The sequence below is a fragment of the Pinus tabuliformis genome, chromosome 7 (assembly GCF_031772625.1).
Source record: "Pinus tabuliformis cultivar Carrire ecotype Pingquan chromosome 7, CPIR1, whole genome shotgun sequence".
NCBI lineage: Eukaryota > Viridiplantae > Streptophyta > Pinopsida > Pinales > Pinaceae > Pinus > Pinus tabuliformis.
In genome coordinates this window covers 364,668,134-364,680,143 of record NC_142293.1, presented here as the reverse complement: position 1 = coordinate 364,680,143, position 12,010 = coordinate 364,668,134, and positions in this window count along the sequence as shown.

Here is a 12,010-nt window from a genome sequence, read left to right as displayed (position 1 = left end):
ATCAGCGTTTTAGAAAAAATCCAGAACCTTAGACTGAAACACACATCAGAGCAGTTAAAAATATAAAAGCCAATGTTAAATCCCTTCCTATTTTGCACATCTCCGATGATGAAGCATATAAGATTGTTGAATCCGATGCTAGTGACATCGAATGGGGAGGAATTCTAAAGCAAAAGAAAAATAATGAAGAACAAGTTGTCCAATTTGTTTCAGGTAAAAGCCAATGTTAAATCCCTTCCTATTTTGCACATCTCCGATGATGAAGCATATAAGATTGTTGAATCCGATGCTAGTCACATCGAATGGGGAGGAATTCTAAAGCAAAAGAAAAATAATGGAGAACAAGTTGTCCAATTTGTTTCAGGTACGTGGAACCCTGCTGAAAGAAACTACTCTACTATAGAAAAAGAAGTTAACGCAGCATGGAACTATATTGATAAATTTGAAATACATCTTGTTAATAAGCCATTTCTGCTCAGAACAAACGCATTAGCTCTCAAAAAAGTCTTAAGCAAAGATATCAAAAATCCAGGAGAAGCAAAATTCGTAAGGTGGCAAGCTCTCTTTGCTAAATTCTATTTTGAAGTTGAGCATATAAAAGGAGATGAAAATTGTCTGCCAGACTTTCTCAGTAGAGCACATATTTAGAACCAGCACCAAGAACATGTGATGATAATTGTTACAGAATGGGATCAAAGTCAAAAACAGGAAACTTCGAGAACAATCCCTAATAATCAGAGTTGGTTTTAGTATAGAGAAAATTGGAAGCCAACCTGGCAATTGAGAAATACAAAAGTATTAGATGCAAACTTACAAGCACATACATATATCTTACATCTAGTATCTGAAAGGAAAGTGTACCCTAAAGGAAGTAAGTGGATCCATGACATGGTCTACACAAAAAGTAGAACAGATGCACTCTTGGCAGAAGATGCCCTTAAAAGCGATTTCCATGACATCACTATGATCTGGTCCCATGGTGGAATTCAAAGAGGAATCTATAACAAATATATCAGTATAAATCGCACAAGAAATCTTTCATGACCAATAATGACACATAATGCAGCCTTATGGCCTAGTAATGATCCTAAGCTTATTTTTCCTAACACAGTTTATGACTTTGAAGGATATAAGAAGCTCTGGTGGGATATGCTAAATGTTGACGGTAAAGACTAAACCCACTACACCAAATTAAAATTTGGGACAATGGGGATCATGCAAAGAAATCAATAGTGTGAATGGTTCCAAAAATGGTGGATAGATTACGAGGTTAATAGAATAGCTATTGATCCAATGTACCACGAAGCATACATGAAGCTGGGTTGCAACATATGTTTTGAACATAATATTCCTGCTTGCTTTCACTCTCCCTACAACACTGTTAAAGATATAATGTCATTATTTGATAACGAAATCTTAAGAGAATATATGGGAAGGCATTATGAATGGCTTGTCCTGACAAAAATAAAATATCAAGTTATTTTAAATAAACCCATGATCATCAGGAGAATTTTTACAAAAGCATGGGATGAAAATCTGTATAAAAGATTTCGGTTCCCCGAAATCAGAGTCTTTTGAAGGTTCTCGTGGGCCTGTCCTTAAAAGGTTCCACTTTGTAATGATGATGTTCAGTCATGAGGACTATTCAAGACAAATTTTCTCATGGGCTTTCCTGTACAAAAGCATCCACCTTGCAAATATCTCGGCATAATATTTTTCCTGGGATTTGATAAATCATCCACAATGTTTTTGAGTACGAATTCTCCAATGTTGGTGCGTTTTGAGCCACATCTCCTTGATTGACAAAGTATTAGTACATTAGTTTGTCAGCCCAATGACTGAATTCTTGTCCCCTCCTTTTCCTATATAAGAAAGGGGTAAGGCTCATTCGGGGCATTTGGAGTTTGAAGAGTTTTAGAGTTGAGAGATTTTCATGCTCTGCAACTATGGGCTTCGGCCTGATCTTCTTGCATAACGAAGAGATCTCAAAGTCTTAGGTGCTCTGAGAAGCCTACGCATCTGTGTGCTCGACACAGATGAGAACCTAAAGTGGCCAGATCTTTAGAGAGTGTGTCTATATGAGCATTAAGAGTTGATTGTTCAAAGACGAGGTAGCCTCCAGTAAGCTAACTCCTAGTTGAGTAGCAAAAGTCTGGTAAATGCGAACACAGTCTATCTCAGGATTGAACAGATTGTATTCTTCTGTAATCCATTTGCTGAATCAATATAAGAGAGTGTTATTTATTCCGCATTTGAGTACTTGTGCATTAAATGAGTTGTTGAGATAGTATCTGCTTGAGTTATTTTGTATTGAGGTTTACCAGAGGTTCGCCAATGTACAAAAGGGATGCTAGACTGTGTAAGGCGAGGATGTCATTGAAGAGGTCAACAAAGCGAGAAATGCACTAGTAGGTTCATGTATGGGTTCATGTAAGTCAAAATAAGTGGCAAAAAGTAGAGAAGAGACTGAGCAAGGTCTAACAGTAGTGTTGTTGTTGCAAGCTTCATTGAAGCCCCTGCGTAAAATTGGTATCAGAGCCAAAGCATTTGGTTTAGGTTAGTACTCAAGAAAAACACTCTATATATTATAAATGGAGCCTTACAGAAAGCCTATTTCTTTTCACAAAATAGAAGAGAAAGACTCATTTGATCATGATAATCCCCTTAGGTATATGTTCGCATCAACATCTATCCGTGTTTTAAATTCTGTTGAATTAGAATATGAAGAAACACAACCCTCTGTTAGATGGAAACTACCCAGAATAAATGCATCTGAAGTTTACTCAGACCTGTCTGCTTCTCATTTGAAAGCCACAACTAGAATTTCTATTAAGGAATCTATAAATCAAATTCAAGAGAATTTCGACTGTGTACAATCCATTCCTCTCTTAAATTACAAACAACTCCAGGCCGAGGCAAAAATATTAAAACCTCAGTATCTTCATCTAGGATGCATCCATATTGGTATACATGTTTTAACACATCAAGGTCTAAATACATTTGTCTTAGCCACTGTTAGAGATCCGACCCATAGTAAATACACCGACTCATTGATATGTGGCATTGTAGCTCCTTTGTCCAATGGCCTGTCTATTTCGATTGTTATCCTAATTTTTCTGTATATGTTTTTGATGAAAAAATTGAAAGTATTCTTCAGCTACAAATTCAGACCACTGGATTTGACATGGCCAAAAAGAGACACAATACTGCCATACAAACTAGAGGTTGCTTCTGTCATACAAATATGCTCTATCCTGCAGTCTTACATGCCCCTAGCAAAGAAACCAAAAAAAGTGTAGTGGTGTTAACAGATTATCGAAATCAAAAACTTGAACACCAAACTATAAGATGGGAAGATCTTACTTTCCCAGAATATTGGGTGGTATCCAATCCCAAGCCTCCTACCACAAAGAAAATTACTTCTGCTGATATTAGAGAAGAACCCTCTTCTACTCTTATTTCCTTCCCTCGAAGATCAACTCTTGATAGGAAAAGAATAGATAAGATGTGCAGAAGTTCACCATTATACAGAAATCCTGAACTTGTAGATACAACTTGCTCTAGCACCAGTTCAAATTCTTGTAAACATATTTCATTTTTTGAGCTTGCACAGATAGTAAATTTCTCTTCACTTGAAGTAAAATGTCCAGAATGTTATTTCTCTATAAATCTTACCCATCTTTCCGAAATGGTCATGCATTAGAATCATCATCCCAGGACAGGAGAAGCTCCACCTTCTACTTCTGTAAATCCTTCTCCAAACCCTAAATGTTCAGACATACCATTTCCCCATGACTCTGAGCATATCTTGATGATGCATGAGATTACTACTTTGGAAAATGAAGATTCAAGGTTAACAACAATATTTAGCACCTTGAGGCCAACAAAGCCTAGATATGGGCTAGGATACTTAAAGCAAACAAATGGTTTAATACTAGATTCAAGATTTGGCAAAATACCAAATGACTATAAGAAGCTTGCAGTCATGGAAATGCAAAAATTCTTGACTTTAATGGATGGCTGTCCAAAGCACAAAATTGGTGCTCAATGGATGAAGGCTATGTTAAATTGGGATATTTTTACTCATCCAAAGGCTAAAGAATTTGGCCTAAGTCATTCAATTGAAGAAAAAATCAGACTGTCTCAAGATTGGAAACAGTTCATGGAGGAAACCAATACCTGGATTTCATTCTATTCATGGATCTAGAAGAAACAATCAGAAACAGTTATGATGACTGATGACAGGATAGCCACATCATCTAAACACTCATGGTCAGCAGTAGATGGTAGCAAAGTTGAAACTCCTACCACATTCCCTCCTTACAAAGGAATAGTCCTAGGAGAGGGCCAAAGTTCTGCTAAAGCTATTCCACTAGTATTAAAAGATGACAATGCTTTAGGCATTGATGGTAGAATACAAAAAGCTAGTGAATAGCTAAACTGGACTAACACAGCTATAACAGGGCTAGAGATGAATGTAGCCAAATCTACAGAAGTAAAAGAATAGTTCAACATTGTTCAGGTTTCTATTAATGATGTAAATAAATCTCTAAATGATGTACAGTATTCCACATCAGTAGTCAGAGGATATGTTAGAGAATCCTTGATGAAACTAGAAAATGTAGAAGAAAAGTTTGTAGAACACATTGGTTCTACTTCAGGAAAATTAAATGAACTGGTAGAAAGAGTTGATAAAATGTCTCTATCAAAAGAAGATAAACCAGTTCCATCCTCCTTTATGCATAAAAGGAGTATAAAGATACAAGACCCTGTCAAACCTGTTGACAGGTTTCCCCATTTATTCCCTAAAGAAGTTGCATCTTCACAGAAAGATAAAACTGAAGCCTCTAGCTCAGAAGATCACATTTCATTAGCATCTCTCTTCAAAGAAGAAGAAAAGGAAGCCAAATTTCTTCCTATCTATGAGCCTTTAGAGAGCCAATACAACAAATACTCTACTCCAGATCTAAGAAGCAAAGGCAAGCTCCCAGATTCTCACACATTCTTTCTCGATTCTCATAAGGAATGGAACATTGACAACCTTAGTGTTGGTCAAATCAGGCAAATGGTGGACATGATGTTCACTGAATATAAGATCATGTGCTTGAGAGGGAAAAACAAAGTAGAAGCCTATAAAACAATAATCCAATGTTTCATAGGGACATTGTTATGGTAGTGGGAGACTGAGTCTTCTCCAGACTTAGTAGCCAAAATTGAAGAACAATTGTTCAAAGTTGAGCAAGGAAATATCATACACAATTCTAATGGGACAGTTCAGAATAACATGATTGGAGTTTTAACCTCCATGATTGTAGAGCACTGGTGCGGATCAAAAGCAGAGATGGTCGATAAACATGAAGTCATCTTAATGAATTTAAAGTGCAATAAAATGCCCCAATTTGAAGGCCTCCATCAGGACTGGATGCAATGCATATATGAGGTAAAATATTCAAAGAACCTTCTCTAGAGCAGGTATATCTAGCAGCCTTACCTTCAAGGTTTGTTGATTACATTCGCTTGCAAGAAGATTTTCAAATGCCATTTGAGTCTTACACATGGGGACAAATTTATTCTCATATAACAAAAGCTTTGGTTGGCTTATGTACTAGCTCAAAAGTTAACAAATCTCTTGAGAAATTGTCTAAGCTCCCAGACAGTAAGTCTATTTGCAACAAATATGGACTTTCCATTGATGACCCATTGGTCAAAAGAAGAAAGATCAAGAGAAGAGCCAAAAAGGAAAAGAAGACAACCAAGTTCCATTAAAATAACAGAGGCCGGCCTTCCAGGCCTAAAAAAAGAAAGGGATATTATAGGTATGTCCCTAAGACACACTACTACAGGCCATCAGATATTCATTTGCATAGTGCCAAGCAAGAACAATGGAACAAATTAACATGTTGGTTTTGTGGTAAAACTGGACACACTGTAAATAGATATCTAGTGGGAGAAGAATCCAAGAAAGATAGAGGTAAGAAGTCTCAATCACTATCACAGAGAAAGACTGTAAAAATAGAGAAAACATAGACCCCAATGCTTTGAATGAGATGTGGTTCTAGGACACATAAAACAGATCACTGTCCAAATGTAGTGATCAGAGATCATCCTCAAATTTAGCGACAACAATTACTCTATTCTTCTGCTAAATATTCCAGTTCTAGTTCTGTTTATACATAAGAAGAAGAATATGAAGAATTCAATCTTCATACCGAGGCTTGTAATTACTCAGATTCTGAAGAATGTCAATGTAATATTTTAAATACAAATTCTGACTCTTTTGATGACGAACCAGAAAACATGCTGTAAAAAGAAAAAGTATTAATGGCCACGAGAGAAGAGGATGAAATAAAAATCCTGTCAAAAATAAGAGCAATGGAAGATGGCAAGATGAAAACCCGTCTTACTGAAGCATTAATGGACCAGCTTAAATCTTCCAACCACAGTAAAGGAGCTTCAAAGAAGCCACTCTTCATTGACACCTCAAGGGCTTTAATGAAGCTTGCAACAACAACACAGCTGCTAGGCCTTGCTGAGTCTCTTCTCTGCTTTTTGCCACTTATTCTGACTTACATGAACCCATACATGAACCCATACATGAACCTACTAGTACATTTCTCGCTCTGTTGACCTCTTCAACAACATCCTCACCTTACACAATCTGGTGTCTCTTCTATACATTGGCGAACTTCTGGCGAACCTCAATACAAAATAACTCAAGTAGATACTATCTCAACAGCTCATTTAATGAAAAATTACTCAAATGAGGAATAAATAACACTCTCTTATATTAATTCAACAAATGGATTACAGAAGAATACAATCTGTTCAATCCTGAGATAGACTGTGTTTGCATTTACCAGACTTTTGCTACTCAACTAGGAGATAGCTTACTAGAGGCTACTTGGTGAGATCACAGACTCAATCTTTGAACAATCAACTCTTAATGCTCATATAGATAGACTCTCTGAAGATCTGGCCACTTTAGGTTCTCATCTGTGCTGAGCACACAGATGTGTGGGCTTCTTAGATCACCTAAGACTTTGATATCTCTTCGTGACGCAAGCAAATCAGGCCGAAGCCCGCAGTTGCAGAGCAGGAAAATCTCTCGACTCTAAAACTCTTCAAACTCTGAATGCCCCGAATGAGCCTTACCCCTTTCTTATATAGGAAAAGGAGGGGACAAGCATTCGATCATTGGACCGACAAACTAATGTACCAATATTCTGTCAGTCAAGGAGATGTGGCTCAAAGGGCACCAACAGTCGAAGAAGTGCTCCGAGTCTCGAGAGTAAAGAATCTTCTTACTGGAAAACACAGCGGATGATTTATCAAATCCCACGGAAAATATTCTGCCAAGATATTTACAAGGTGGATGCTTTTGTATAGAAAATCCCACGAGAAAACTAGTCATGAATAGTCCTCATGACTAAACATCATCATTACAAAGTGGAACCTTTTAAGGATAGGCCCACGGGAACCTTCAAAAGACTCTGAATTCGGGGAACTGAAATCTTTTATACAAATTTTCATCCCATGCTTTTGTAAAAATTCTCCTGACGATCATGGATTTATTTAAATAACTTGATGTTTTATTTTTGTCAGGACAAGCCATTCATAATGCCTTCCCATATATTCTCTTAAGATTTCATTATCATATAATGACATTATAACTTTAACAGTGTTGTAGGGAGAGCGAAAGCAAGCATGAATATTATGTTCAAAACATATGTTGCAACCCAGCTTCATGTATGCTTCGTGGTACATTGGATCAATAGTTGTTCTATTAACCCTATATTCTATCCACCATTTTTGGAACCATTCACACTATTGATTTCTTTGCATGATCCTCGTTGTCCCAAATTTTAATTTGGTGTAGTGGGTTTCGTCTTTCTTGTCAACATTTAGCATATCCCACTAGAGGTTCTTATATCCTGCAAAGTCACAAACTATGTTAGGAAGAATAAGCTTAGGATCATTATCGAGCCATAAGGATGAATTATGTGTCATTATTGGCCAGGAAATATTTCTTGTGCGATTTATACTAATATATCTATTATAGATTCCTCTTTGAATTCCACCATGGGACCAGATCATAGTGATGTCATGGAAGTTGCTTTTAAGGGCATATTCTGTAAGGAGTGCATCTGTTCTAGTTTTTGTGTAGACCATGTCATGGATCCTGTCAGCTCTGCTACACGTCGATGGTGTTCAAGGGGCCTAAGTAAGCTCATTTCCTCGGTTTTTACTCAGAAAAGGTCAACACCAGTCATCTTCCTCCTTTTCCTTCACACTCGGCATAAACCTCTATTCTTCAAGCCCCAAGCAATAAGTTTAAGATCTCTTATCACCATAACCATGTGACCCCGCGATCATATGCTTGCACACCTTCATAAGCCCTCCACCGCAATCTCAGCCGTTGGTTTGCCACACCCCGATCCAACGGTCCCCGGCCGCATCCAACCAAAAAAAATGTGCGCCGATCTTCAACCATCCTATCATCTCTAACATGATCAGACGTCATTCGCTCCTCTCGCTCTTGCAAACTTACCGCACGTTAGCTCGCGAGGAAAGCATTTTTTGTCCCGTCACATCCCACACACATCTTCGTCTGCATGGAATCGCGTGGCTTTGTACGATTACCGCCGTAGGCCCTAAAGCGGTGCGATACATACCACTTACCACCCATTTGCCCGTCCTCGATTGTTATCTCCCGTGCTACTCTTCCGCCTGATGGTCGTCGGATCTATCTGCCTGCGATCCGACGGCTCACATTGTTTGATCCTGTTTATACTCGATTCCTCCTGATACTCTGTGTCAAGCACTCTCCGCCATCCATCTGCACGATCCAATGGTTGATATTTGTTCACGTTAGACTCATGCATCCGCTATACTATCCACGTCCCTAACCTGTCCTGTGCATCTGAAGGACGAAGGTAACCTGTTCGCCTGTACCTGGCGCATTTCATCTCCAACAACCACATTCAAGAGACAAAATGGCCAAGAAGGGAAAGGACCAGCCTCGAGCAGATAAAACATTTATCAGTTATGGAGCTTCATCCATATTACACTCCGCCTGCTCGAGAAGTACAGCAGAGCATCCGAGAAGATCAATTTTGTTCACTGAAGCAGCAAATTGTAACAGAGAACCATATTAGACAGTTAAAGCGATTGGTGGTCCATTATGACCCCTCCACGCATAGAACAACAACATATCTTTGTAATCAAACTCTATATATACCCAGAACACAGATGTAATCAGGGTTGATGGTTGTAGTTTGATGTAAGGTTCAACTTCTGGAGACTGTAACTACTTTGATACTTGTAACGTCTGGTCTTCATTTTCAGCTAATACAAGCTTCTTTTGTTGTTAATTGCTCACTTTCCATTTCTGTTCTATTCTAGGTTGTGCCTGTTATGCATTTATTCATGTGCTCTTGATATTTAGCATTAGAGGGGCTGTCATCCCACCTCTGTGTTGAATTCTAGTATGTATCATTCAATGTGTTATGCAGGTTTCTATTTACTTCATGCTAGAGAGTTGTCATCCTATCTGTGCATTAGGAAATAGATTTGCAGACCTCTTTACTAGTTGCAGCCGGCCATCACATGGTCTTGTGTATCTGCTGGTGTGGTCAGTATTCTCCATGTTCACCTAATCCTCAAACTATGAGTAATTGGTGGTTTAAAGCCTTGTAGTCTGGGGGTGTTCACCCATGTCTGGAGTTAAGCATAGTAGAAGTGGTTATCTAGCTTGGACAAGCATCATTCCTTCCATTCATCCATCTCCAACATTTTGTTGAGTTTGTAATGTTCCCGAGCATCTCCAAGATACAACCTAGGAGAGTTTCTTGGGGTGATAACATTAATTGGTGCTGTTGTCGGGGAGAGGAGATTGAAGCTCAGCTTCCCTGGGAGAATGACACAGTTCCAAATTTTGATGATAGACAAAGTCTGGACACATTTCTGGTTGTAATCATCTATTTGGCGACTCCACTAGAGGAAGACCAACCTTTGGCAACTCCACATCTCAGTCCTGGCTCGGTTCGTGAGGCACACTCGAAGAAATCCTCAGAAATCACCAGCTGACCCAATGCCCAACCCCGAGAAGATTGCTAAGCAGAAGAAAACATCGCAGAAAGGAGTATCAGGATCAGGTAAGCCTAAGAAAATGTGTGCATCTCTAAAAGAGAAGGTTATAGCTGAAGATACACAGTTTGAAGATTTAGAGCCTGGCATTGTTAGTAAAGAAATACCTTCAAAGATTCATAAAGCTCATTTTTCACTCAGTTCCCCTTTGGATCGTAGTCCAAAGAAAGCCTCCCATTCAGTCCATCAATTCCCTTCATTTCTTTCATCTATTTCCTTAGCTCCTACCATTCAATCTGCCAGTATCCTTCCACATATCCCAGTCATGGCAGGCCAGCAAGCTCCCACGAAGATGGAAAGAATTATAGCTGCTAGGTATGGACCCCTGGTCTTTCTTATTCCTTTGAATGCCATGCCTATAGGAGAGTATCAAAAATATATGCCTAAATTCATTGGTACAGAGGGAGTAACTGTTGAAGAACACCTTGAGTCTTTTTATAGCTATGCAGATAACTTAGATATCAGTGAAGATGATGTATGGATGAGAGTTTTTGTCCAGAGACTTGATGGTGAGGCTAGGAAGTGGTTCAGATAATTACCCCATAGGTCCATAACATACATTGAAGCATTGGATGATGCATTCTTGAAGCAATGGGGAGATAGAAAAGATCTGCTCTATTACCATACTGAGTTTGGAAATCTAAAGAGGGAAAATGAGGAATCATTGCCTGATTTCAATAAAAGATTCAACCGTATGTATAGTAAGATACCAGCTGAGGTAAAGCCTACCCCCACCTCTGCCAAACTCACTTATGCCAATGCTTTTGACTCAGATTTCTGCCTATTGTTGAGAGAAAGAAGATGTGCCACACTATCTGACATGCAGGATGCAGCACTAGAGGTGGAATCTAATATTATGGCTGCAGAAAAGTTAAAAAGTCATGCTGATAGAAGGAGCTAGAGAGGTGAGGCTTCTTATTCCTCTACTTCATCTTTAGAACCCAAATTAGATAAAATGACTAAGATGATAGAGTCATTGGCTGCTGAAATATCCAAGCTGAAAGTTGAGCAGAGTTCCGGAAAGACAAGGCTTCTAAACACAATTGCTCCAAGAAACCCAAACCCATTCAGAAGATAAAATGAACAGTTACAAATAATTCAGAGGGGTAAAGAAACAAATGAAGAGTAGAAAGTCATTGCTCCTTTCTAGAATGTAGTCATGGAGGAGGAACCATTTGAAGAGGAGGATGAAATTCGTTGCATGGAAGACAAAGGTAGTGCTACCTTTTTGACATTGGCTGCATATGAAGAGTCACTACTGCAGGACCAAAACAGTCAAGAATGGGACATAGAGGCTATTTTACAGACTGGTGAATAGCAAAGATATAATCTGAGGTCAAATGCAAACAATGTCAAGAAGAGTCCTGCCCAAAAAGTTGTTGTCCAAACAGAATCATAGAATACCAGACAGAAAAGAACAGCAGCTGATCCAGTCATCCTCAAAGCACCAACTCAAGAGGTAAGAGGTCCTAATAAGTTCCCTTCCCCTTTCAGTGTTGAGTCAGAAGTCCAGAAGTTAAAGATATTTGTGCCTCTTTTAGAACTTGTAAGGAGTGAAGTGTTTAGAAAGCCTATCCTTGAAGCTCTTGAGTTGAAAGCCACACAGAACCCCACTGACTATGTCAATCTACAAGATGATAAGCCCGCAGTCGTGCTTAGCCCCATGGTTGAACCTGCTGATAATAATTCTCCATCATTTTATGTCTCCTTGACCATTCATGACAAAATCCTCCACAATTGCCTACTAGACAAAGGGGCTAGCAACAATTTGATGCTTAAAGCTGTCATGGAAGAGTTAGGCCTTGACATCGCCAGACCATATCATGATTTATTCTAATTTGATTCAAGAAAGGTTAAATGTCTG